This window comes from Lissotriton vulgaris, chromosome 3_2, assembly GCF_964263255.1.
Source record: "Lissotriton vulgaris chromosome 3_2, aLisVul1.2, whole genome shotgun sequence".
Taxonomy (NCBI): domain Eukaryota; kingdom Metazoa; phylum Chordata; class Amphibia; order Caudata; family Salamandridae; genus Lissotriton; species Lissotriton vulgaris.
Genome location: NC_141690.1, coordinates 257,307,812 through 257,333,474, shown reverse-complemented (window position 1 = coordinate 257,333,474; position 25,663 = coordinate 257,307,812).

Genomic DNA, 25,663 nt, shown 5'->3' with positions numbered 1-25,663 from the left:
GGTGTTAAGCAAACATTGCTAATGTCACGCCTGGCCATTCTGAAAATGCTGAGATGCGGTGTATTCACAAGAATGCAACGCACCCCAACGTTTCCCCTATCTCTCGCGCTAAATCTAGCTACCTAGCGCCAATGCAGACACCCTTGCATCATAATGCACCGGTGTCTGCGTTGGGGGGAATGATTTTTTATGTGCATGAAGGTGGCTTAACGCGGCTTAACGCCGCCTTGTGAATAAGGCCCCCTTTTGCGCTACACTTAGTGTGAAAGGGGTGGGCAATGGGTGTTGTGGTGAGTGTTCCGCCTCAACACCCATTGATTTTGACTCTGCCCCATATTTAATAGGGTGGTGTAAATATGGGGCAGGGCTAACATTTAGACTAGCAAAGCCCGGTCTAACACGGCGAAACAAGGAGAAATGCTTTATTTTTGCTGTGTCTGTGTGTGCTGCGTTGTGCAGCACACATAGAAACAGCAAAATGCCACGAATTATTGTTTATGAACAAGGTGTCTTTCTGTATATAAACAATCATAAAAATAAAGTGACGAGTTGCATCTTTTATGTGTGCTGCAATAATCAGCACACATAGAAGTTACAAAATGCCTTTATTGATTGTTTATGTGCAGGAAGGGACACCTTCTTGCACATAAACAATCTTTCCCTGCAAAGCAGGCACCCTCGGACAATGGTGCAAGAGTGCTTCAATTGGAGCTAGGCAGCTACATTTAGCGCCAGCTCTAAGGGAAAGGCAAGGGTGCACCATATTCTTGTGAATACCGCACATCCCTTCGATAAATAAGGCAAACAGATTATCGCCACAGGAACGTCGCAAAATGTGACTTTCCTGTGGTGACAGGGGCTTGCAAATATGCACCTGTGTTTCAGCGAACGTGCTCCCCCTGATACAGGAATCTTAGTAAAATGTAAATAAAATAAAAATACCAATGTATGATTTCTATACGGTAATGACACAAAAACAACACCTAACTCTTTTAGATTGTTAACATACAAGCTTTGTAGTGACTTCATTCACACGCAGGAAGGGAACCGGTCACAGTATGGTTCTCCTCAAAGGCGAGGCCTCAGCTGCTATAAATAGCGCATTCAATGACGCAAAACCAGCGAGAGGCAACCATCATGTGAGAAGAGGCCAAAGAAAGAAAGGTGGATTGTAAGTCTAAATGATACTATAACTCAACATGGAGCTGTCCAAAGTAAGGGGTCGATTAGGATCGCGGACGGACTTGCGTCCGTCCGCGACCCCAGAGCAGGAGGGAACCTCCGCATGGCATGCGGAGTTCCCTCCAGTGCAATTAGGATGTGACCGCCACCCTGGCGGTCACATCCTCTATTTTTAACATTGCGGCGGGTGCAGCTTCAAGCTGCACCCGCGGCAATGTTAAAAATTCACGCATTGCATTTGCATGCAGAAAGAGGCAGGCACCGAGCGGTGCCTGCCGCTTTCTGCATGCAAATGCAGGGGGGTACCATAGGTACCCCCCATGTGCACCCCCCACCCCCCCTTCACCTAGGGGGCCCGCAACGGGCCCCCGCAGTGAAGTTCCGTATGCTTTTCCGCGGCGGATGCATTTCCACGGCGGAAAACCCGCCGCGGAAAAGCATAACTCACTGGCCATCCTAATATGGTGGACGGTGTCTGGAAGACACCGTCACCATATTAGAGCTTTTCCGCCGCGGTTGGATTACAAAAGCTGCGGACGGAAACCAGGACCCACCAGCCATCCTAATGTGGCGGTGGGTCTTTGGTCAGTCCGCTGCGGTTTTTCCGCATCCTCGGGCCGGCGGTGGCTTCCGCCGGCCCCGAGGATGCGGAAAAACCGCAATCATAATGACCCCCTAAGAAAACAGAAAAACTCAACCGAAGAAGAAACCAAACGTATTCACTGCATAAAAACTCAAAGCCCCACTCTGTATCACCCTTCATCTCGAGTTACTTAGCTTAGGAATCTCAAAAGACACCTACCAGAAAATGCAATCCACTACCAACTAATTTCATGATGTCTGCATGTAAACCACATATAAACAAGCACTGAAAATGCAATAGGTCTCGCCATTTATTAAGTTAAAGCCATTTGCTTTGCTAATGGTATCTTATAGCAAAGCAAATAGCTTTACCTTAATGAAAGGCGAGACATATTGCATTTGTAATGCTTTTTTTTAATAGCGCTAACCTCTACTGGAGTTATGAAAGCGCTGCAATGGCCAATCATGCTGGTACCCAATTCACTGTCACTCATGTCATGCCATCAGGGAGTAGAGAGTGAGTAGTAGTGAGTAGTAGAGAGTGATTAGTAGAGAGAGAGTAGTAGAGAGTGAGTAGTAGAGTAGTAGTGAGTAGTAGAGATTTAGTAGTAGAGTGAGTAGAGAGTAGTAGAGATTGAGTAGTAGAGAGTAGTAGAGAGTAAGTAGTAGAGAGTGAGTAGTAGAGAGCAGAATAGTAGAGAATGAGTAGAGTGAGTAGTAGTGAGTAGTAGAGAGTAGTAGAGATTGAGTAGTAGATAGTAGAGAGTGAATAGTAGAGAGCATTAGAAAGTGAGTAGTAGAGAGGGAGTAGTAGAGAGTAGTAGAGAGTGAGTAGTAGAGTAGTAGTGAGTAGTAGAGATTTAGTAGTAGAGTGAGTAGAGAGTAGTAGAGATTGAGTAGTAGAGAGTGAGTAGTAGAGAGTAGTAGAGAGTAAATAGTAGAGAGTGAGTAGTAGAGAGCAGAATAGTAGAGAATGAGTAGAGTGAGTAGTAGTGAGTAGTAGAGAGTAGTAGAGATTGAGTAGTAGATAGTAGAGAGTGAATAGTAGAGAGCATTAGAAAGTGAGTAGTAGAGAGGGAGTAGTAGAGAGTAGTAGAGAGTGAGTAGTAGAGAGTAGTAGAGAATGAGTAGAGTAGCAGAGAGTGATTACATAGTGAGTGAGTAGTAGAGATTGAGTAGAGAGTAGTAGAGAGTGTTTAGAGAGTGAGTAAAGAGCCTCTTACCACACATATAAGACCCAGCCTGCCTGCTCAAAGCATTCAAAGTCCATGCCTTGGATACCACTGCCAACACTGACCAGCCGCATCACAGACTGACACTTCTCTTGCCGTTTCATGTTGGTGGCGTCCTAACCCCACTCAATGCCCCTCGTACATTTTATTGTCCTGGGAAGGATGACACGCTGAGTCGGCCCTTCGAAGCTCAAGCGATTGCTACAGAGAAACCATGAAGAAGAAGACTCTCGAGGCGGCAATTGACCTGGAGACCTGGGACTGCTTGTTCCAAAGCCATCTGGAGGCAGCCCAGCGCCCGGAGCACTGGACCCTGGGCCTGCACAGCGATGGGGAGGCAGGGCTGGGGTGGAGACAGTACACGGTAAGCAAACACTCTTGCTTTTTTTTTTTTTTTAATATATTTTTATTGCAGGAATCAGCCAAAATGACATAGTAGATCAAAGACATATCTCAATCAATCAATCAATCAATCAATCAAAGACATTTATAGAGCGCACTACTTATCCGTAGGGTCTCAAGGCGCTTGGGGGGGGGGGGGGGGGGGGCCGTTACTGCTCGAATAGCCAGGTCTTCAGCTTCTTCCTGAAGGAGAGGTGGTCTTGGGTCAGGCGCAGGTCGGTAGGGAGGGAGTTCCAGGTCTTGGCGGCCAGGTAGGAGAAGGACCTTCCTCCTGTTGTCGCTCTTCGGATGCGGGGGACGGCGGCGAGGGCGTGGCTGGCTGATCGGAGGTGGCGTTTGGGAGCGTAGAAGTTGATTCGGTTGTTGAGGTAGCTCGGGCCTTGATCGTGTAAGGCTTTGTGTGCGTGGGTGAGGAGACGGAAGGTGATTCTTTTGTTGACGGGGAGCCAGTGCAGGTCTCTCAGATGTCCGGAGATGTGGCTGTTGCGTGGGATGTCGAGGATGAGTCTGGCTGAGGCGTTCTGGATCCGCTGGAGTCTCTTCTGGAGCTTGGCGGTGGTACCGGCGTAGAGGGCGTTGCCGTAGTCCAGTCGGCTGGTGACGAGGGCCTGAGTGACGGTCTTCCTGGTCTCGGTGGGGATCCACCAGAAGATCTTCCGTAGCATGCGCAGGATGTTGAAGCACGACGAGGAGACGGCGTTGACTTGTCTGGTCATGGAGAGCGAGGAGTCCAGGATGAAGCCCAGGTTGCGTGCGTGGTCTGTCGGTTTGGGTGCGGTGCCCAGGGCGGAGGGCCACCAGGTGTCGTCCCAGGCGGAGGGCGAGGAGCCCAGGATGAGGACCTCCGTCTTGTCTGAGTTCAGTTTCAGGTGGCTGGTCGTCATCCACTCGGCTACCTCTTTCATCCCTTCGTGCAGGTTGGCTCTGGCGGCGGCGGGGTCGTTGGTCAGGGACAGGATCAGCTGGGTGTCGTCGGCGTAGGAGATTATGTTGAGGTTGTGTTGGTGTGCGATGGCCGCGAGGGGGCTCATGTAGACGTTGAAGAGGGTGGGGCTCAGAGAGGATCCTTGGGGGACGCCGCAGATGACTTCGGTGGCCTCTGACTTGTACGGTGGTAGGCGGACTCTCTGCGTTCTTCCGTTGAGGAAGGAGATGATCCAATCCAGTGCCTTCTCCTGGATTCCGACGTTGCTGAGGCGATGCACTAGGGTGCGGTGGCAGACCAGGTCGAAAGCCGCGGAGAGGTCTAGGAGGATGAGGGCCGCTGTGTCTCCGTTGTCCATCAGGGCTCGGATGTCGTCGGTGGCAGCGATGAGGGCGGTCTCGGTGCTGCAGAGGAAAACAGAAGCAATAGACCCCCCCGTGGGGGAGCACCTCTCGTACACAGCCATTCAGCCCACAACCCGAAGGCCGGGCGGCGCCTGCAATGAGTCCACACAGGAGGGTCTGGTAGTCTGCTGAAGTCGATCTGAATAAGTGAGCGGTCTTCGTCTGCTTTTCTAAATCACCCCAAAAAGCCCCCCCTATTTTCCACCCAACCCAACTCCCCCCAGAGGACTGGGGACTAATCACGCAGTATGAAAAACCAGAATAATAATGAAATACAAGTGTCCTACTCCCCCCTCTACCTCTATCCACGCCCCCCCCTCACTTAGCCCCGCCATCAGTGTGTTGTACGTGTAATAAGAGCTTGTGGAAGGAAACCTTTTCCTGCTGTATAGAAGATCAGTGTAATGTATGTCTAATGGGACTCAGGTTGTGCCACATCATCACTCTCGGAATCGCTGGAAGAGCTGTAATCACGCAAAGCCTGCACTAATGTCTCCCATTCCTGTGCAGCTTCTAGCGCCTTCTCATTCTGCTGCCGCCTCGCCAGTTGGTATCGCAGGGTGCTCTCCCCCATAGCCCATTTCAGGAGTTCATTGTGCCATTTACTGCCTGTTGGACCAACTCGTGCCTTCCAGTGCCTGGTTATCTCTCTTTTTGCCAGAATGAGCCCCAGGTCAATGAACTTACTGGAGATTTTGTTTTTAGGGGTATGAGGGAACCAGTGTAGGACCCCCACCGCCGCGTCAAAGGTCAGGGATCTCCCAGTGACTCCATTAAGGGTGTTACCTATCAGCAGCCAGTAGGAGGACAGCGCTGGGCAGGACCACAGCATGTGTATAAGGTCCGCCGCAGGTGTTCGGTATCTAGGGCAAGCCGCTGTATCTGAGGCGAAATATTGTTGAATTTTCGCCGGAGTCAGATAGGCCCGGTGGAGTATGTAAAAATGAACCAACTGAAACCGGGCGTGGCGCGTTCCTTTCCAGGCACGACGCATCAGTTGCGCCCACGTGGTTAGCGGTATGTCTTTCCCAATGTCAGCCTCCCACCTAGTCCTGAGTGTATCGGGCGGGGGCAGCCCTTCGTTGATCAATCTAGAGTATAAACACGTTACCGCCTTGACCGTCCCCGACGACATCATGGCATATTGGCACACCGGTGATGTCGGCGGCTCCTCCACACCCTTCTGCCAGTGCGTCTGGATCGCTCGAGTGACTGCTGTGTGGAGCAGGAAGTCGCCTCGGGGAATGTCAAAGCGGTCCAGAATCTCCTGGAAGGGCAGCAACTTTCCGTCCTCATAGAGGTCACCTACTAGTTGTAGCCCTGCGTCCTCCCAGTGCCTTAAGCGCGACCAGTCTCCCCCGTGTGGCAAGGCAGTGATCATTCCCAGCGGAATTTCCGGAGCATACGGGTGTTTCATCTCCCCTCGGCCATGAGCACGATTCCAGCATAATCGTATGGTGCGTTCCTCGAGCGTGAGGTCTTTCAGGGCTAACCGTTGGCGCAATGCAATGTAGGATATAACATGTCTGGGCATACCTCTTCCCCATCCCTCCTCCGGGCCTCGGAACTCCCTCGCTACCTCATGGGTAAAGGTTTGCAATTGAGCCGCCAAATAATACTTTTCGAAATCTGGCACCGCTAGGCCCCCCTCCGGTTTCGGCCTCATCAGGGTCTTGAGCGCCACCCTTCGGCGGCTCGATCCCCAAAGGAATGCCACTAGCATGGAGTTCAGGAGCCGGAATGTGGCCGGCGGGATCCAAATCGGGAGCGTTCGAAAGTAATACAACAGCCGACGGAGTGCCACCATTTTCAGCAGTGCTATACGTCCAGCCACCGATAGCGGCAAGGTGGCCCAAAAGTCCATACTGCCTCGTAGTGCGCGAATAGATCGGGCTATATTGCCGTCTAGGAGATCGGCAGGGTCATGGTATACATATACTTCTAGGTATTTGAGGCAGCTAGGTTCCCATCTGATCTCTCTGACGGTGTCAGGTCTGGACTCCCCTTTTCGAACCGGAAACAAGCAAGTTTTGGACCAATTTACTTTGAGGACCGAGATCTCTCTGAATGTCGTGAGGGCCGTATCAGCCCCAGACAGGGCGTTGCCCGAATCCTCGAGGAAGAGGAGCAAATCATCGGCATAAAGGGAGATGTATTGTTGCCCCGATAAGGTCTGTAGCCCCCCGAAGTAGGCTCCAGTCCGAATCGCCAATGCCAGTGGTTCTACCGCGAGTGCAAAGAGCAGGGGGGATAATGAGCATCCCTGTCTCGTGCCCCGTTCCACTGGGTATTGTTGGGAGACCAGCGGGCCCGTTCTCACTCTGGCCGTCGCCGAGGCATATAGTACCATGGTCCATCGGGTAAACCCCTCTCCTAGACCAAAATGCGCTAACACCCTACGTAAATACTCCCATTCTAGGCTGTCGAAGGCCTTTTCCAGGTCAATCGAAAGGATTAAGGGGCACGGGGCCTCTGCGTGGGATTCCTCCAGTAAACGGAATAAACGACGGATATTCATAGTCGTATTGCGTTTAGGGATGAATCCCGCTTGATCCTCATGTACTAAGGAGCTCATGTGACCTAACAGTCTCAACGCTAATATGCTGCTCAGAATTTTATAATCCACCGTTAGCATCGATAGCGGTCGATAAGACGCCGGGTCATCGGCCTCTCTGCCAGGTTTGAGGAGGGGGACCACTAAGGCTTCGCACATCGAGCCGCAGAGGCGACCCAGACGTTTCGCTTCCCTATATACCACTAACAGTCGGGGAGCCAGGAGGTCCACGTAGGTGGAGTAAAATTCCACCGGGAGCCCGTCAAGGCCCGGAGTCTTGTTTCTCGCCATCCCCTTTATGGCGCTACGGATTTCTCCGAGCTCTATGTCTTTACCCAAGTCCTTCGCTATTTCAGGTTCCAGTGCGGGGATCTGCAAGTTCTGCAAGTAGTCATCAATCAGGGCAGTGTCCTGGGTTAGTCTACTACGATATAGCCTTTCATAATACCTCAGATAGCAGTCGAGTATCTCCGGCTGGGTGTGTACCTCGGTTCTCTCCGCGGTGCGCATTGTCACCGTTGGGGTGGTTCGTCTCCTGGGATTGGCTAGCCAGGCTAGGAGTGCGCCCGATTTATCCCCCTCTGTCAGTGACCTGGTGACATAGGCCTTATAGTCGAAACAGCGCAATCGTTCGACTTCTACGGCTACCGCCTCCCTCGCTGCGGAAGTTTGTTCCTGAAGTTCCGGATGTCCGGGACAGAGAAGCTCCATCTCGCGGAGTTTCCGGTCAGCGTTGGCCAGGTCATCAAGAATGACCCTTCGCATTCCCACCTTCTTAGTTATGCAGTAGCCTCTAGCCACCACCTTAAAAGCATCCCACTCTGAGGCCCTCGACCCGGCTGTGCCTTTGTTCGTCCAAAATATTCCACGATTTTGTCCTCTCGGTCCGTCTTGAACACTAGATCCTCCAATATCTCGGGCGCAGCTTCCAAGTGGGTACACTAGGGACCCCCGGAAACCATCGAAAATCCGCTAACAGGGGGTTGTGGTCAGAGATGGTCCTGGTCAAGTATTCAGACCGCACGGTCGCGGACACTAGTTCCGCCGATCCCAACAGCCCATCCAGTCTCAAATGTAGTTCATGCATACCAGAGAAGTATGAGTAGTCCTTGGCACATGGGTGTTGTGCTCGCCATATGTCCGTCAGCCCCCATTGAGACTGCCACTCCCTCCTGCCTTTAGCCACCCGTCGGACTGGGGAGTCCGGAAGGGGGGGGGTGTGAACGATCGATATCAACGTCCACCACCGAGTTAAAGTCTCCTCCCATCAGGAGGGTCCCCAACAGGAAATGGGCCAAGGAGCCCGAGAGTGCGGTCAGGAAAGCGAGTTGGTCCACGTTAGGCGCATAAATGCAACAAATGTTCAGGGCCCTACCCCCCAATGTGCCAGAAATTGCCACGTATCGTCCCTCTGGATCCACCACGGATTTGGTAACCTGCAAGGGTATCCCAGCCCGCACCCAGATCAGCACCCCTCTAGCGTAAGCTGAGTATGTGGTGTAGTATACCTGCCCTCTCCACCTACGCTGTAACTCCAACCCTTCTGCTTTAGTAAGGTGTGTCTCTTGTAGCAGCGCAATCTGCACCCCTCTACGCACCAGATAAGCGTGGATCTTGTGCCGTCTGGACATGGTGTGAAGGCCTCGCACATTCCAAGTGATACATTTCAGATTAGTGACATCAGCCATTGTCCCATAGTGTTTCATCTAGGTTCCTCCAGCAATGCTCAGTTATAGACAGTTTCACAGTCAATTCAACACCAATGGCGGTCTCCCCCCTCAATAACAACAGAACTTCCCCCTGCAACAAACTCCCTTCCACCCTCCCCAGAACAGGTCCCAAATAGTACCATCTAGTCCCCATCCAAACCGTTCCCTCAGAAAAACCCCCTTTCCCAACTATCCCTACGGTAGCCACCGCAGGTGTGCCTTAAGGGCCGAGTGGGGGTCGAGCGCCAACAGGGGGTCACCGAGACCCGACCGAGCTCCAGATCATGAATATGGGCGTAAAAAGCCACCCCAACCCCTCCGGTGATCCATGGCCCAGCAACGACTTCTAGAGACCCTACACCCTCCGCCATATTCCCCCACCCAAATGGAATCAGCTCACCCGAGTTCATCCCTGCCCATCTAGTAGGCCTTCTGCCGAGTCAGGAGTAATCACAGGTAAGTTCAGACTGTCAGTCTCCGAGTCCTCCGTGTCCGATCGGCCCCCATCTCCGCCAGGTTCCGAGTCTTCCGTGATGTGTCCGCCTCGGGAGCTAGATAAGTTGGAAACCATCTCCAACACTCCTCACCGCTCGGCTGCAGTCTCCACCTTCGAGGGTTTGTCCGGTTTACCGCGGTGGCTCCGAAGTCTTTTGGATCTCCGTTGTTGTCCAGCCTCCGACGTCGCTTGAAAGGAGGATCCGAAGCCATCTTTACCAGCTCTGTACAGTTCAAGCCAATTGCAAACGTCCTCCGGATTTTCAAAGAATTTGGTCGTGTCATCAAGGGTGATACGGAGTTTCGCTGGAAAGAGTAGGGAGTACTGAATGCCCTCGCTCCGCAACTCTCGTTTGACCGCTAGGAAAGAGGTCCGCTTACGCTGGGTCTCATAAGTGTAGTCAGGGAAAATGTTCACTTGACTGTTCTCCACCTGGTATGGGCCGTTGTGCCTGGCGGCATTGAGGAGAAAATCTCTGTCCCGGAAATGTAATAATCGCGCCACCACCGGGCGCGAGGAACGGCCTTGTTGAGGAGGCCTGGCCGGTACCCTGTGTGCCCGTTCCAGGGTGTAGAAGGAGGAGAGCCCTTCAGGTGCCACTGTAGTCCGGAGCCAATTCTCCAGATAGGCCACCATGTCGCCATTTTCGATCTTCTCCGGTAGGCCCACTACACGGATGTTATTCCTCCTATTGCGCCCTTCAGCGTCCTCCGCTCGTCTCTCCAAATCACCGATCCGGGTTAGGGCATCTTTTATCGTAGCGGCCAGGGTCTTTTGCGCTGGCTCCAGGATTCTCACCGAGCTCTCCACCTCTTTGACCCTGTCCGAGAGCTTACCATGATCCGCTCTGAGAAGGCCCAGACTCGTTGCGACTTGAGCAATGTCCTGTTGTAAGGCCGATCTTGTATCTGCGATCGCCTCTAGGATCCTATCGAATTGTTGCAGTAGGTGAGGGCCTCCAGATCTCTCCGGGTCGTGTCGGTCGTCCCTATCCGGAGCCTCCGTATACGAGACGGCTGGAGTGCCACCTTTAGGTCCCTCGGTTTCCTCATGGCGGGCGTGCACCGCAGCAGGGGCTCGACAGATGACCAGCCAGGAGGGGGTCTCAGCTGATTGCCTTCCGGTGTACGGCCGTGGTGATATAGGCCTTCTACCGTTTCCAGCGTAGTGGTGCGGAGTTCCCCCACTAGTTAGTCCTCCCTTAGTGAGCCGTAACAGAGTCTCCGGGAGCACCTGAAGGGGGAAGCCGGAGCGATCACCGCCAGGCAACGTAGTCCCGCCGGACCAAGTTAGGCCCCGGTCTTCCGCCACCGATGTAGCCGAACCTCCGGTAGGACGTGCGAGTGTTGTATCGTCGCTTGCAATGTTCCGCAGGAACCGAGGGGGTCCGGACTCAATGGCGTCGAGTATCCTCACCGTTAGTTTCAGGATCTAGACGGAGTAAGTTCGCCCGTCTCGGGCGGCTCAGCGCCTCCAACCACGCCCTCCGGCAGTGAGGGCCTTCGCAACGCCGACAGATTAATCAGCGATCTTCCGGTGTCTGTAACCTCCCGGGCCGGTGGATGGGCCGCCGCGTCTCCGAGGGAAGAGATGGAAAGAAGGCGAGTACGGAGCCAGCGGTCTCTTCCGGGCTGAGATTCTCGCCAGGTCTATCGAGTTGGAGCGGGCGCCATCTTGAGCTCCGCTCCGATTCCCTCGCAACTTCGGTTTTCACTGAGACCAGTCGGTTTTTGGGTTTCTTCAGGTACCCCACCAAGTCGGCCCAACAACGCTCTTCGATTTGAGGGGATCGGGGCGCTTAAGACCCTCGGGATTCAGGATAAATGCGGGCTCTGTCTCGGAGCTGAGCTCTCAGGCGACCACCGCCATCGGCGTCCAAACCACGCCCCCCGTAAGCAAACACTTTTGTGAGCAGATCGGAGCAGTAAAATGATCCCATCCTACCATCTATGTTTGTACTGTGTATATTCATCAAACATGTAAAGCCGCATTTGAGAAACAAAAGGGCTATTTACATACAATGTGAAGTTTTGTGTCGCCACATCCTAACTATTGTGCACATTGCTGGCATGTTGTCTTGTGACTTTCGGGACGTACACTGTCTGGTTAAGGAGATGGCGGTCGCAGCCCCTGTTCTCGATCAAGCTGCAGGAAGTGCCTTGTGCCACCTTCAGCCCATACTCGTGTCCACCTTTAATGTCACCAGGACCGTCAGCGTACACAAAGGACTCCCCGCACATGCTTCTCCACATAACCTTTTTTTTATTAGCTCGATCCTTTCTAAATTAAAAGATGTACAGTGCAAGGAGATCGTTGCATCGCAGGTTAGATTAAATGGCGAGCGATTGCAACACGGTTATGAAACTTTAACTAAACATAAACAGGGGGGGTAATCACGCAGGAGGCTCACCCAATGAGAGACGGGGACCCCATCACTTTATTATATCAACGTTGGACAACATAAGTTTTGTCTCACGGAGATTCTGCCAAAGGAAGCATAGCTTCTGAAGGGGGCGAGTCTTCTAGTCAACACATATTTCCCTTCAACTGATGCTTCCCCACTCAGAAGCCCACACCAAAAGGGTGGGTGGCTGATGCCGCTCTACTACTAATTTCCTCTAAAAAAAAAAAATCTTCTGCTGGGTTAAGAGTGGACTCATCTACCCAACATGGCTACCAGCTATACACAGCAGCCTAAAAGCTCCCGTGCGGCAAGCGAGGCCAGATACTAGGACTGGACTTCAAAGATTCATCTCCCCGTTCAGTCATATCCATCGTACCCATTAGACACATCATTGCCTTTAAACCAATGCTCGGCAATCTGCGTGGAGAACACATAGCACTGGTCCCGCGCCTCCTGTGTATGAATTGATCTTGAGCGCTACTCCCCATCTTATGTCCTTCTGCGGGGGACTTGGTAAACCAATTAATAAACAACAGACATAGGTACAACTCGAGGGGCGAAATACCCACCTTCTGACTAGCGTAACCTTTTTCAACCAGAACCCACATACACACTCAAAAAAATAAAAGGATCACACATGTCAAATTTTTCTTACCTCAGACGGCATCCTGTTTCTGAGCTCTAAGTGAATTCTCTATTTCATCTCCATCTCGCTTCACTTTACTCGTCACTCTCCCTTGACAGTACCTGTAATAGGGGATTGCGGAGATCAGTCCGGGCTCCAATGAAGGGCAGGCTTCGTGCAATGGATGGCGGAATAGCTCAGCCTCAACGCCAAGTTACTCTTTCAGGAGCGAGGAGGGAAAACAAGCGAGTCCCGAAAACAGGATCGAGCCGGAGCTAATCTTTATGGGGCCATGTGTTTCAAACACATGGCCCCATAAAGATAAGAATCCTTTTGCGACGCCAGTTGGTCAAGTGAACCAGTCCAAGTGGGACGGCTCAAAGAGAGAAAACTTTTGGAAAGAAAGTGCTCCTTCCCAATGGCTGGCCACCGTTTAGCCTAAACGGTGAGGCTGGCCAATGGGAAAGAGGGGCGGGCTTAAAGCCCGCTAGTGAACCCTCCTGATGACACTAAATCTCGTCAGCGAGACTGCGCATGTGCTCAGTCTTACGCTAGGCTTCGACCTAAAAACTAAATGTAAATTTATGAGTCAAAATATAAAGGCACAGTATATAAGGATCGAACCTGGTCTATGTGATGAGCAATCCTGTTACTCATTATGTAAATATCTTAAGCAACCAAGACCTATTTCCAGAAGTATAAAAAATATTTATAAACCTACCAGTCCTTGGCAGAATTACAACCCTAGAATAATTGTATTCACAGTATCTAATTCCTACCCTCATGCTATATGAGCGTGTCCTTCTGTTCAGCCACAAAATCTGGTTCTATAGCAGTGAAGTAGGCTATAAAAACATTAAACAAGCATTGGAGATGCAATAGGTCTCACATTTCCTTGAGTTACAGCTATTGGAGTTGTAAATGACAATGTCTTTTACCAAAGTGTTATGGAGACAGGTGTGCACATAGAAGTAACACTCATACGTAAGCATTAAACAGACACACAAGCTAACATAACACAACACAACCAAAGCTGGGAAGTAATTCTATTAAAGCAAAGCAGCATACCGATTTACCTGCACACTCAGTTTTCAAATAGAGAAATAGTGACCATGCGTGTTTTGGGCACACAGCTGCCAGTGTACTTTGCATTTGGAACTTGTACTTTGACAATTATGATCAAATGTAGGATCTCAAACATTCAAGCAAGCAAAGTGTAGTTGGGTTTAGAGCTAGGCTTTAACACCTTCCATGCTCAGGACGACTCCCGGCCATCATGAGTCACAGTAGGCATGTGCTCATGACGGCTGGGAGCCATACGAACGTTGCCGTTATGCCCATGCGGTATTAATTCCCCGCCTGTGCTGGAGAATTAATCAGTGGGCGGAGTTCAGACGGTTCCCAGCCGTCATGAGCACAATCCTACTCTGACTCATGACGACTGGGAACCGTCCTGAGTACCCGAGCGCCTCGCCCAGCCCAACCCCCCCTCGCACCGCAGCGGAATTTGCCCTGCGGCGAAGGGGTTAAAGAAGGTGTCACAAGAACTAAATTCCTTTTGACAACAATGCTTTTTAGGTCGAGCCTATAGCAGCGCGCATGCGCTGCAATAGGAAAACGACCTCTTGGAGTTCACCACAACTTTTCACATGCTCGTGCGTGTGTTTTTTCTTTTTGGCTGACAGCCTATTTGCCTTTCCGTGTGTCTTTCTAAGAAAGACAGCACGCAATTGGGCAAAGGCGGGTGCATGTTCCGCCTTGGCTCTACCCACTGCCTATTGTTTGTGGTTACCCACACAGGCACCATCTGTATTGAATTATCGTGCCCAGAAGCGTGCCCGATAATTCAAAACAGATGTGCCACTGTGGCGCACCCGCACCACTCGCGTGCTTGTTGCTGCAGGCACTAAATACGTGAGGGGTTGTGTTGGCCCATGAATGCATGTGAGAGTGTGTGTAACGGAAACCCTCCCTCTTGTGTGTTTGTGGCCGTGTCTTACTGAATGAAGGTTGTGTAAGAGAAGTGTGCCCTGTCAAATAGCGGTGTGCCCTTGCACTGAGCTGCCACCAGCCAGCTCCAGCATCCTTCACATACCAGGGTACTGAGCTCCAGAGCAGCTCTCAGATACCGGGGTTTCTTTTACTGAGCTTCCACTAGCCCCCAGCAGTCTTCACATACCGGGGTGCCCAGGCACTGTACTCCAGCCAGTCCGCCCCTACCAGTCTTCACATACTGGAGTGCCCTCACAGCTTGCACTGACTTCCCAAGCAGTCTTCAGACACCGGTGTGCCCTCGCACTCGGCTCTCGAGCATCCTCCAGATACCGGGGTGCCCTGGCACTGAGCTCTTGCCAGCCCGCCCCAACCAGACTTCAGATACCCGGGTGCCCTCTCCGCTCACACTGACTTCACCCGCGAGCCCTCGCAGTGAGCTCCCGAGCAGGCTCCAGATACCGGGGAGCCCTTGCACAGAGCAGCCTCCCCTTGTCTGCCTCAGCTTGTTTTCCTTCCTGGTTAAAATATGCTCATGCCACGTGTGATTTGCTTTGTAGTTGTATGTTTGTTTGCAACAGAGTCTGTCAGCTTGTATCTAAATGCGTGGCTCTGTTTCCTCGTGAGTGTGTTTCTGCTTGTGAAGCATGGCTGCATGTATGGCTTCACTCTTTGTATTTGTTCTATACCTGTGTGCTTGCGCTGTCAGTCCCAATAACAAGGGCAAATATGTTAACCGCTTAACTGCGGCGCGAATTCTGCCATTGTGCAGCGGTTGTAAAGAGTGGGTGGGACCGAATTGGCCAACAGACGTGCGCAGCCGTAGCCAGGTAGTGCTCGCGACGGCCGTTGGCACGGAAGAGGTTAAATCTAAAACATATGTATGTGTTTACTTGTGCTACATTTATATTTTACACTAATAAAGCTAAAAGTTCACGTCACAATTGGCCTCGTGTATTCCTTAGAGGTCGACACGTAGTTCAGAACGAGTAAGCACATTGTTCCAAAGATTTTGCATACACACAGTATGCGAGATAACGGCTCTCACCACCTCGCACAAGATACAACCATGTAAGAAGGCTTTCTAAACAAGAAGAGACATGAAAAGGTTTATTAACTACACACACGAGTTGACAATTGTCCAATCACGCCACTGTTTCTTCATTTCCTGCTGCTGAAATATACATTCTTCCTTAATGTTTTCATACAGGTGAGAAATAATTATGCAATATATTCCTTCCTTTTTCGAACCGTCTCTTTGTGAGTTAAAATGTGACCTTTTTAAAATCAAGAGTGAACATAAAGAAATCAAGGCGCATTATCAAAAACGAAGCGCGTTTATGCCGGAAGTGTCTTTGACCTTTAAACGCCGAGTCTACTCTAGTCACACCAAAGCACAATGCTTAACTAAAGCTGTTCGTAACTTGAAACAATTTACAAACACAGTTTCACTTAGCAGAGTTAAGTCCTTAAATGCCGAGCTCAGTGTCGCATTAAATTCAAAGTCAACAGAAGCTGTTCGTAACGTGAAACACTCTTCAAACAAAAGAGTCACTGAACTGCACACTCCTTGGCCCTTTCTTTCCTGACACCTCCTCGACTCGCATTCTTCAAAGCCACGCACCCATGAAAAGCGCCTCTTTTAAAGCTTCTCTGGGGTAACAGTTACAGAAACGTGTCTCTGAAGAGTGTCACTGACACGTGTTCAGTAAAGAACGTGCTAAAGGCACGTGTTTGACCAAACCAAGTACCTGGGTATACTTTCCTTTAATAAATAAATAAACCAAACTTCTACTGTGCCCAAGACATTGGTTATGTTTACAATACTGGTTTAAAATATGAAGACAACCACAATGCATAGTTTTGCTCTGGGTGCTATTTGTGTAGGCATTTGGCCACATGATGTATGCAGTACCCCTGCGAATGTAAACAAATCACGCAGGTTAAGGCTTTATGCAAGGTGTGCAAAGGTGAATCTCTGACCGGCAAGGCCCCTATAAGGTTTTGGAAAGTGTGACCCCGGTTCCTTACCGGATCGAGACGGATTCCGATAAAAAGGCAACACAAATATATCATATAAATATCCTAAAAAAATGGGAGGGACCTGTACCTGTCAAAGTTAAAGCAACCAAGTTCAAGTTCAAGTTCAGGATTTTATATAGCGCGCTACTCAACCAGAGGGTGTCAAGGCGCTTGAGGGAGGGAGGTGAATTATTTATCGAAAAGTTGTTTTCTGAAGGAGAGATGGTTCTGTGTAAGGCGGAGGTGAGTGGGGAGAGAATTCCAGGTTTTGGCCGCTAAGTAGGAGAAGGATCTTCCTCCCATGGTGGATTTGTGGATGCGCGGAATTGCGGCGGTGCCTGGTTGGATGATCGTAGTTGGCGGGTGGGTGTGTAGAAGGACAGTTGCGTGTTGAGGCATTCGGGTCCTAGGTCGTAGAGGGCCTTGTGTGCATGGTTGTTATTCTCTTGTTGATGGGGAGCCAGTGAAGGTCTTTCAGGTGACCGGAAATGTGAGCTTGACGGGGATGTCCAGTATGAGTCTGGCTGAGGCGTTTTGGATGCGTTGGAGTTTTTTCTGTAGTTTGGTAGTGGTTCCGGCGTAAAGGGTATTTCCGTAATCCAGTCGGCTAGTGACCAGTGCGTGGGTGACTGTCTTTCTTGTTTCGGTGGGGATCCACGGAAGATTTTTTTGAGCATGCGTAGGATGTTGAAGCATGAAGATGAGACGGCGTTGACTTGTCTGGCCATCGAGAGGGAGGAGTCCAGAATGAATCCCAGGTTACGTGCGTGATCTGTAGGTATGGGTGCTGTACCTAGGGCCGGTGGCCACCATGAGTCGTCCCAGGATGAGGGGGATGATCCTAGAATGAGAACTTCCGTTTTGTCTGAGTTCAGTTTTAAACGGCTGTTCTTCATCCATTCGGCTACTTCTTTCATTCCTTCGTGTAGGTTGGTTTTGGCGGTGTTTGGGTCTTTGGTAAGGGAGAGGATCAGCTGGGTGTCGTCTGTGTAGTAAATGATGTTGAGGTTGTGTTGTCTTGCGATGGAAGCAAGGGGACTCATGTAGACGTTGAAGAGGGTGGGACTGAGTGATGATCCTTGTAGTACGCCGCAGATGACTTCGGTGGCCTCTGATTTGAATGGGGGAAGGTGGGCTCTCTGGGTTCTCCCGGTGAGGAACGAGATGATCCAATCCAGAGCTTTTCCTTGTATTCCGACGTTGTTGAGGTGTTGTATGAGGGTGCTATGACCGACTGTGTCGAAGGCGGCGGAGAGGTCGAGTAAGATGAGGGCGACGGTCTCTCTGTTGTCCAGTAGTGTTCTGATGTAGTCTGTGGCTGCGATGAGGGCGGTTTCGGTGCTGTGTTTGGCTTGGAAGCCGGACTGTGAAGGGTCGAGGGAATTGTTGGATTCAAGGAAGCCGGCGAGCTGACTGTTGACAGCTTTCTCAATTACTTTGGCAGGGAATGGGAGGAGTGAGATGGGGCGGTAGTTCTTGAGTGCTGTGGGTTTCTTCAGAAGTGCGTTGAGTTCGGCGTGTTTCCAGCTTTCCGGGAAGGTGGCGGAGTCGAAGGAGCAGTTGATGACATCGCAGAGATGGGGTGCGATGATGGAGTCTGCTTTGTTGAAAATGTGGTGGGGACATGGGTCGGTAGGTGATCCAGAGTGGATGGAGTTCATCAGGCGGATGGTGTCTTCAGTAGTGATTGGGTTCCAGGTGCCAAGTTCGTTAGAGTGATGATTGGGTTTGGGGGTGGGTGGAGTGTACTGTTCTTCGGATTGGTTTTCAAAGCTGTTATGTATGTCGACGATTTTGTTGTGGAAGAAGGAGGATAGAGAGTCACAGAGGACTTGAGAGGGAGTGATGTCATTGGTGCCAGCTGTGGGGTTGGTAAATTCTTTGACGATGTTGAATAATTCCTTGCTGTTGTGGGCGTTGTTGTCGAGTCGATCCTTGAATGCCGATTTCTTGGTGGCTCGGATCAGTTGGTGGTGTTTGCGGGTGATGTTCTTGAGGGTGTACAGGTTGTCAGTGGTTGGGTTTTTTCTCCATTTTTTCTCGAAAGTACGACATAGCTTCTTGGATTTCTTAAGGTCATCGTTGAACCAGGGGGCCTTCTTTTGCCTTGTTTGGTCTGATGGTTTTTCAAGGGTGCTAATTCGTCAGCGCTGTGGGTGATCCATAGTGTGAGTTTGGTGGCAGCATGGTTTGGGTCCGATGAAATGGCAGGGGGGTTTTTGGTTAAGCGATGTGAGGAGTTGGTCGGAGGTGATTTGGTTCCAGTTTCTTCGAGGAATGGGTTGTGGGGGGTTGTGGGTCGTGGTCTTTTTGTAGCTGAAGTGAACGCAGCTGTGGTCCGTCCAGTGTAGAGCTGTGGTATGATCGAATGAGATGAGTTTGCTGGAGATGAAGATAGGGTCGAGCGTGTGTCCGGCAAGGTGGGTGGGGGTGTTAACAAGTTGTTTGAGCCCGATATTAGCCATGTTGTCCAGAAGGGTGGTGGTGTTGCTGACGTTTTTCTTTTCCAGGTGGAAGTTGAGGTCTCCCAGTAGAATGTAGTTTTCGGAGGTGATTGCATGTGGGCTGATGAAGTCAGTGATGTCTCCGTTGAAATGTGTCCGTGTTCCTGGTGGTCTGTAGATGAGGGTGCCTCTAAGTGTGGTCCTGGGGTTGGTGTGGATCTGGAAGTGAAGGTGTTCGGCGGTTGCGAGGTTATCGTCGGAGTTGTTCGAGATTCGGATGGTGTTCTTCTGGACTATGGCTATGCCTCCTCCTGTTTGGTTGGTTCGGTCTTTTCGGATGATCTTGTAAGCGTCCGGGATGGCTATGGCGATGTCGGGGGCTGATGATGCGTTCATCCAGGTTTCTGTGAGGAAGCCGACATCTGGCGATGTGGTGTCGAGTAGGTCCCAGAGTTCAGTGGCGTGTCTGTGGACAGAGCGGGTGTTCAGCAAGATGCATTTCAGGTGGTTTGAGTGGGAGCTGTGTTTGGAGTTCGTGGATTTGATCTGGGTCCTGACGCAGGCGAATTTGCAGGAGTGGCAGGCGAAGGGTCCGTGGGTGTGTCCAGGGACAGCCTTGCAGCATTGTGGTTTGCGACCGGGGTTGAGGGCAAGGAGGGAATCGGCGTCGTAGGTTATGCGGGTGGAGAGGCTTTTGCGGGGGCCAGGGGGTCTGGCGCTGGGCGCGGTCCAGGTGCGGACGGGCGTAGATGGGCTTACCTTTGGCGCACCTTCGGCGCGCATGGAGGAAGGTGTGGGTGAGACCGTATCGTATCCGAGAAGCCCCATTAAAAATGAGGTGAAGCAAATGCTACACATGGGGGTCATTTGCTGTTGATGTCAGTGACAAAACCAGCTGAGTTGGTACCTTTTTGTATTGACTTCAGAGTAGTAAATAAAATCTCCCAATTTTACACGTATCCCCTCCCTAGAGTGGATGAAATGATGGAAAGACTGGGGGAAGCTAAATTTATCAGTACCCTAGACCTATGTAAGCGATAATGGCAAGTACCTTTGAGGGAACCCGGCAAAGAGAAAACAACTTTTCCACCCCCGGTGGGGTTATATCACTTCAGTGTTGCCACTGAGGCTCCATGGTGACCCTGGAACATTCCAATGAATGAAGACCACCAGACGGAAACCCCATGAAAAGTATTCTGTGGCCTACGTAGACGCCATTGTCATCTGCAGCCCTTCCTGGGACCACCACTTAAGCCACTTTCAATCTGTTATACAAACTTTAGATGCCAGTGGGTTAAAGATTAACCCCGCTAAACGTAATTTAACTGCAGGAAAAGTGAAATATTTGGGATTTCATTTAGGGGAAGTTCACAGCCAAACTTAAGCCGAGAAAATCGCAGCTATCTCAAAAGTTCCCATGCCTAGAAATAAAAGTGGTCTACACGCTGTTTTGGGACTCCTCGGTTACTTAACATGCAGCTTGCTCCCTTGACAGATTTGTTGAAAAGTCTAACAAAGCAGAGCTTAAACTACAGCAACCCCCTCCTGCCGCATTGAAGGCCTTTCATGCCCTAAAACAGTCCCTCACGTCTGAACCCCTTCTAGCAAGGCATGATTATACCAGACTTCTTGTTCACCAAACTGGCACATCAGAGGTGGGTCTTGAGGAAGCACTGTCCCCGACAGATGATGCAGGAGAGGAGGAACCATTTGTGTACATAAGTAAAAAGCTATTGCTTAGAGAAAATCACTATGCTGTAGTTGAAAAAGGACCTTTAGCAATAAAGTGGGCCATAGAGTCCTTACGGTATTACCTGGAGGGACGTGAATTCAACCTTTTTGCAGAGTATGCCCCTTAAGTGAATGGCCCGAAAAAAGGAAACAGTGACTGTGTTCTACGATGGGTCCTAGGGTCCACTGTAAAACCTTCCATCAAAGAGAACTAGAGCATACCAATGCTGACTTTCTATCCAGATACCCCTCAGGTAGGATTTCTTACTAGTTAGAGAGTAAAGGAAGAGGGATGTCAGCATGGGACCCCCATACTTACCAGAAGGGGGACCCCTGGTCTGCGTGGAAGGCCGCTATTGGGACTGGAACACCTGTGGGAGACGTAAGGAACCACGCGTTAAAATGGGGCGGGCACCATGGCCACATTAAAAACAGACCGCTATGTTTTTGGACAGGAGGGCATACCCCAACGTACAGGAACCAATCAGAGGACATGAAGGAGGAGACTAGGACGCCAGAGAACATCGAGAGGAGATTGTGAGGGAAGCCGACAAACCAGAGGACGACGGTATCAGCATCCAACCAGAAGGAGAAACACCCAAAGCAGCGGAACCAGAAGAAGACGCTATCCACCTTGACAGAAATCCAGACACCTGGAGAGATGATTGGTGGATGCTGCCAGAAGACTCTGATTAGCCCACCGCAACTCGGGTGTAGTGGGTGAGTGTCGAGGTGGAGGGTGTGGGACGGTTGGGGTCATGGTGAACACATGCAGACTGGGAACAGAAACCAGCCCTGGCAATTCCGCTCTACTGGCTGGTGGGGGGGGGTGCTACTCCTAAGCCATAGCTGGGGGGAAGGGGGTGCTATTGACAATCGCAGCTGCTGCTTTTGTTACAGGGCGCCAATATGCAAAGCTGGACCCCAGTAACAAAATGCGGGGAATGAGATTTTGGTATCAATTTATGATCAAATTAATAATTTATCTCATTCGTCAATTTTGGACCGATAGTATCTGTCATTGAGTAAAAGACAACCCCCACATAGGTTTAGATGAACCCCATTAACTGACGCCACTCTGAAGAACCACTTACAACTGATAAAGTTTAAAAGTTTTATATAAAAGTCAAATTTGAATGCAAATACAATCCTCTCAGGATAAATCTCAAAGTATACAAAGAATACAAAATCAATTCCAAATCAGCAATTTAAAGTTTCGATGTGAAGTGGTTCCTTTGCGTCATCTACAGAAAGAGAAAATAATCAAGTTAAATCTGTCCCTACTCTATACTAGGTGACTTCCCTATTTCGCAAGTTTCTTCCCTAAAAAGGTGTCAGCAGTTTGACTTCCAAAGAAGTTCAAACTCTCTTAGCCTCTAAAGGTAACTTAAGTTTAAGAAGCAGTACCCTCTCTGCCTACCCATCCGCTCTTCTAAGGGTCCTCGGCCTACTGCTCCCTTGCGCTCTGATCTCTCTCAGCGCATCTGCTCAAGGCATCTACCCTTCTAACTTGCCTCTCGCTGTTCTCTCTGAGCTCTTGCTTTCGCCTTCGCTATCTTCTCCCCGGGGTGCTGTCCCTAAAATACACAATCACAGTGTGGGTGGAACGCCCCTTGAAGCCCACCACGGACTTTCCCCGATGATGTCAGTTTCTGGTTCTTTCCATTGCTTCATCTCTTCGCGTCGTCCGTTAGGTTGACCCTTCTCCTTAGATGTCATCTTCATCTTCTTGTTGTCGACTTTAATTGACACTTTCCAGATCAAAAGTCAAATGAACTTAAACAAGACTTTAACTTACAACATTTTCTTGACCTTACTAGATCCTGCGAATGGTCATTCAAAACAAAGCTCAAATTCCAATCGCCTCCTCTCATGTTTAGGCAATAAACTTCGTTCGACATTTGTCACCTTAAATCTAACAAATGCTAGACTCTTCGGCTCGCACCTTCATGTGAAGACTATTCACGACTCCTGTGAGCCCACTAAATTACATACATTGGACTATGCTCCTGCGAACTCTTGGTTAGTCAGGTTATAATCACAAATGACCTAAACTCTTCTAACATTCCTACAAACTTCTTCTACACAGTATAACCTTTAACATACATTTATATATGAACGCTTTTAGCAAATACTTTGCTCATGTGTGAATACATCTTACATAGAATACAATTACGTAGAATATGAATCTCAATACATAGAATATAATTCACACAGAATATAATCTCATACATAGAATATAAATTATATTCTCATTGTTTGTCGTTATGCGTACGCTCTCTGCACATTTCTCCATGTTACATTTCTCGCTGTTTCTACATTTCAAGTTACACACGTACATGAATTCTATTGTGCACGTTCTTCTGTTCGTAAGCATTTCTACATTAGCCCATTACATATACGAGCTTTCTAAATCTAATACATTCTAAAGTGAATACAGTTATACATTTCTATACCATGTTGTCACTTCTGTTGACCTTTATGCTATAGACGTCAACTTCACGTTACGATATACATTTCATTCCTACGTTACACGATATGCTTGTAAATATGGCCTATACATAAATTTTATTCAAATTTGCGCTCTCTCAGTCCCCCCTTTGATGACTTTTAGGAGTCATCACTAAATGCAATTTGAATAACACCTTTTAAACCGAACTAGTTACATCATTTCCTCTTTTCATCATTTCAAGTGCTCTCAAGCTTTTATACTGTTGATCTTGTAAAGCAGCTAATCTCCTTTCCTGTTCTCTCATAGATCTTTGTAACCGGTTCGTCCTATACCATTTATATAGTTTTACTAGTCCTAACAATGTGATTATACAAATTAATACTATTAATACAGGTTTTAATATGTACCACACTATACTTTTGCCAAGGTTAGCAAACCAACTTCCAACCTTTCCTACTCCGCTACCTACTTTTTCCCAAACATTTATTTTTGTCAAATCTTCGATTTCCTGATGAATCTGTGTAATGTTTCCTATGACCTTCTCAAGTGGTTTTGAATTATCAGGAATATAAGTACAACATTCCTGAACCTTCAAAGCCTTGCAAACTCCGCCTTCTTTTGCTAATATCACCCATTTGGCATCCTGTACTGCCTTTACTGATCGTCTCACTCTTTCTTGGCGCCTCTTTAAACTTTTCTCGTGTGCCGCTCTAAACCATGCACTAAGAGCTTCGAATTGTGTTGGCCTCGGTAGAGGTCTTGTTGCAAGCATTACCGCTTTCAGTTGGTTCAACACGTCTAGTTTAAACGTTCCGAATCTCGGAAACGTCAGTTCCTTTTCCCCTTCTGTTAGCCTATTCCACTCGGAGATCCATAATATCGAGTGTAAACCGACATTTACTGCCATATGATAAGCTGGTGTGCCTTCTGGTGGAGCTTCTTCTCCGGCATATAAGTTTCTTCTATTCCTCCTAAAGATTTTTCTCAAACCCTTAAAGCACTTCATTTTTGATAATCTACGATTTTCTCTTATTATTCTCTTCCTTATTTACGTCCTGATGACAACCACCAATCCCTGTGCGACTCTCGCTAATCAGCCTATCCCAACGCTGTTCTACGTTAACCGACCAATCTCAGCGCGATTCTACGCTGACGTCACTCGTTCCCTCTGCAGCAATTTCCTTCGTTTCTCAACTCGTCTCGCGATCTCACATGCGTTTCATTCATACGCCGAAAAATGACTACTTCCGTCCAAGCGATCACTTTTCTCTGACTGTACGGCCACAGTCTAACTGTAATTGTCACCTCAACTGGCGAGACGTCTTTCCTCTTACGGTCGGACGCTTGCCTCAACTGATAGGTTACTTACACACAGTAAACGTACGACCAGCATGCGTTTACTCATACACTCACTCAAACGCTCCCCCTATCATCGGTCTGCGGGCGATCAATGGTACCTCATGACCCCCTTTCTATGGTAGACAAATTACTCTGGGTGTTCGATACACCCGAACCACTTAAGCCCTCTGGACATAAGATTTTATCCGGTTGCGCGCGCTCACAACCTTCCCTCAATCACACTACAGGCATTCAACTCCGCTTGACATTACAACACAGGAACAACATAAAACACCGCAATCTTACAACGCATGACCCTTATACTCACTCTCGACCGATTCTGCTGCTTTTCTCTCGACGCACCGTCAGCACCGTCTTCGGTAGGGATTCTTCTTCTGGTCGTCGATGACTAGGGACCTTGGGGTAAACTAAACCTGGCCTAGGTCGTCTTCCTCAAGAAGATAACCATCATTACTCTGCTACCAACTGCGGGGAATGAGATTTTGGTATCAATTTATGATCAAATTAATAATTTATCTCATTCGTCAATTTTGGACCGATAGTATCTGTCATTGAGTAAAAGACAACCCCCACATAGGTTTAGATGAACCCCATTAACTGACGCCACTCTGAAGAACCACTTACAACTGATAAAGTTTAAAAGTTTTATATAAAAGTCAAATTTGAATGCAAATACAATCCTCTCAGGATAAATCTCAAAGTATACAAAGAATACAAAATCAATTCCAAATCAGCAATTTAAAGTTTCGATGTGAAGTGGTTCCTTTGCGTCATCTACAGAAAGAGAAAATAATCAAGTTAAATCTGTCCCTACTCTATACTAGGTGACTTCCCTATTTCGCAAGTTTCTTCCCTAAAAAGGTGTCAGCAGTTTGACTTCCAAAGAAGTTCAAACTCTCTTAGCCTCTAAAGGTAACTTAAGTTTAAGAAGCAGTACCCTCTCTGCCTACCCATCCGCTCTTCTAAGGGTCCTCGGCCTACTGCTCCCTTGCGCTCTGATCTCTCTCAGCGCATCTGCTCAAGGCATCTACCCTTCTAACTTGCCTCTCGCTGTTCTCTCTGAGCTCTTGCTTTCGCCTTCGCTATCTTCTCCCCGGGGTGCTGTCCCTAAAATACACAATCACAGTGTGGGTGGAACGCCCCTTGAC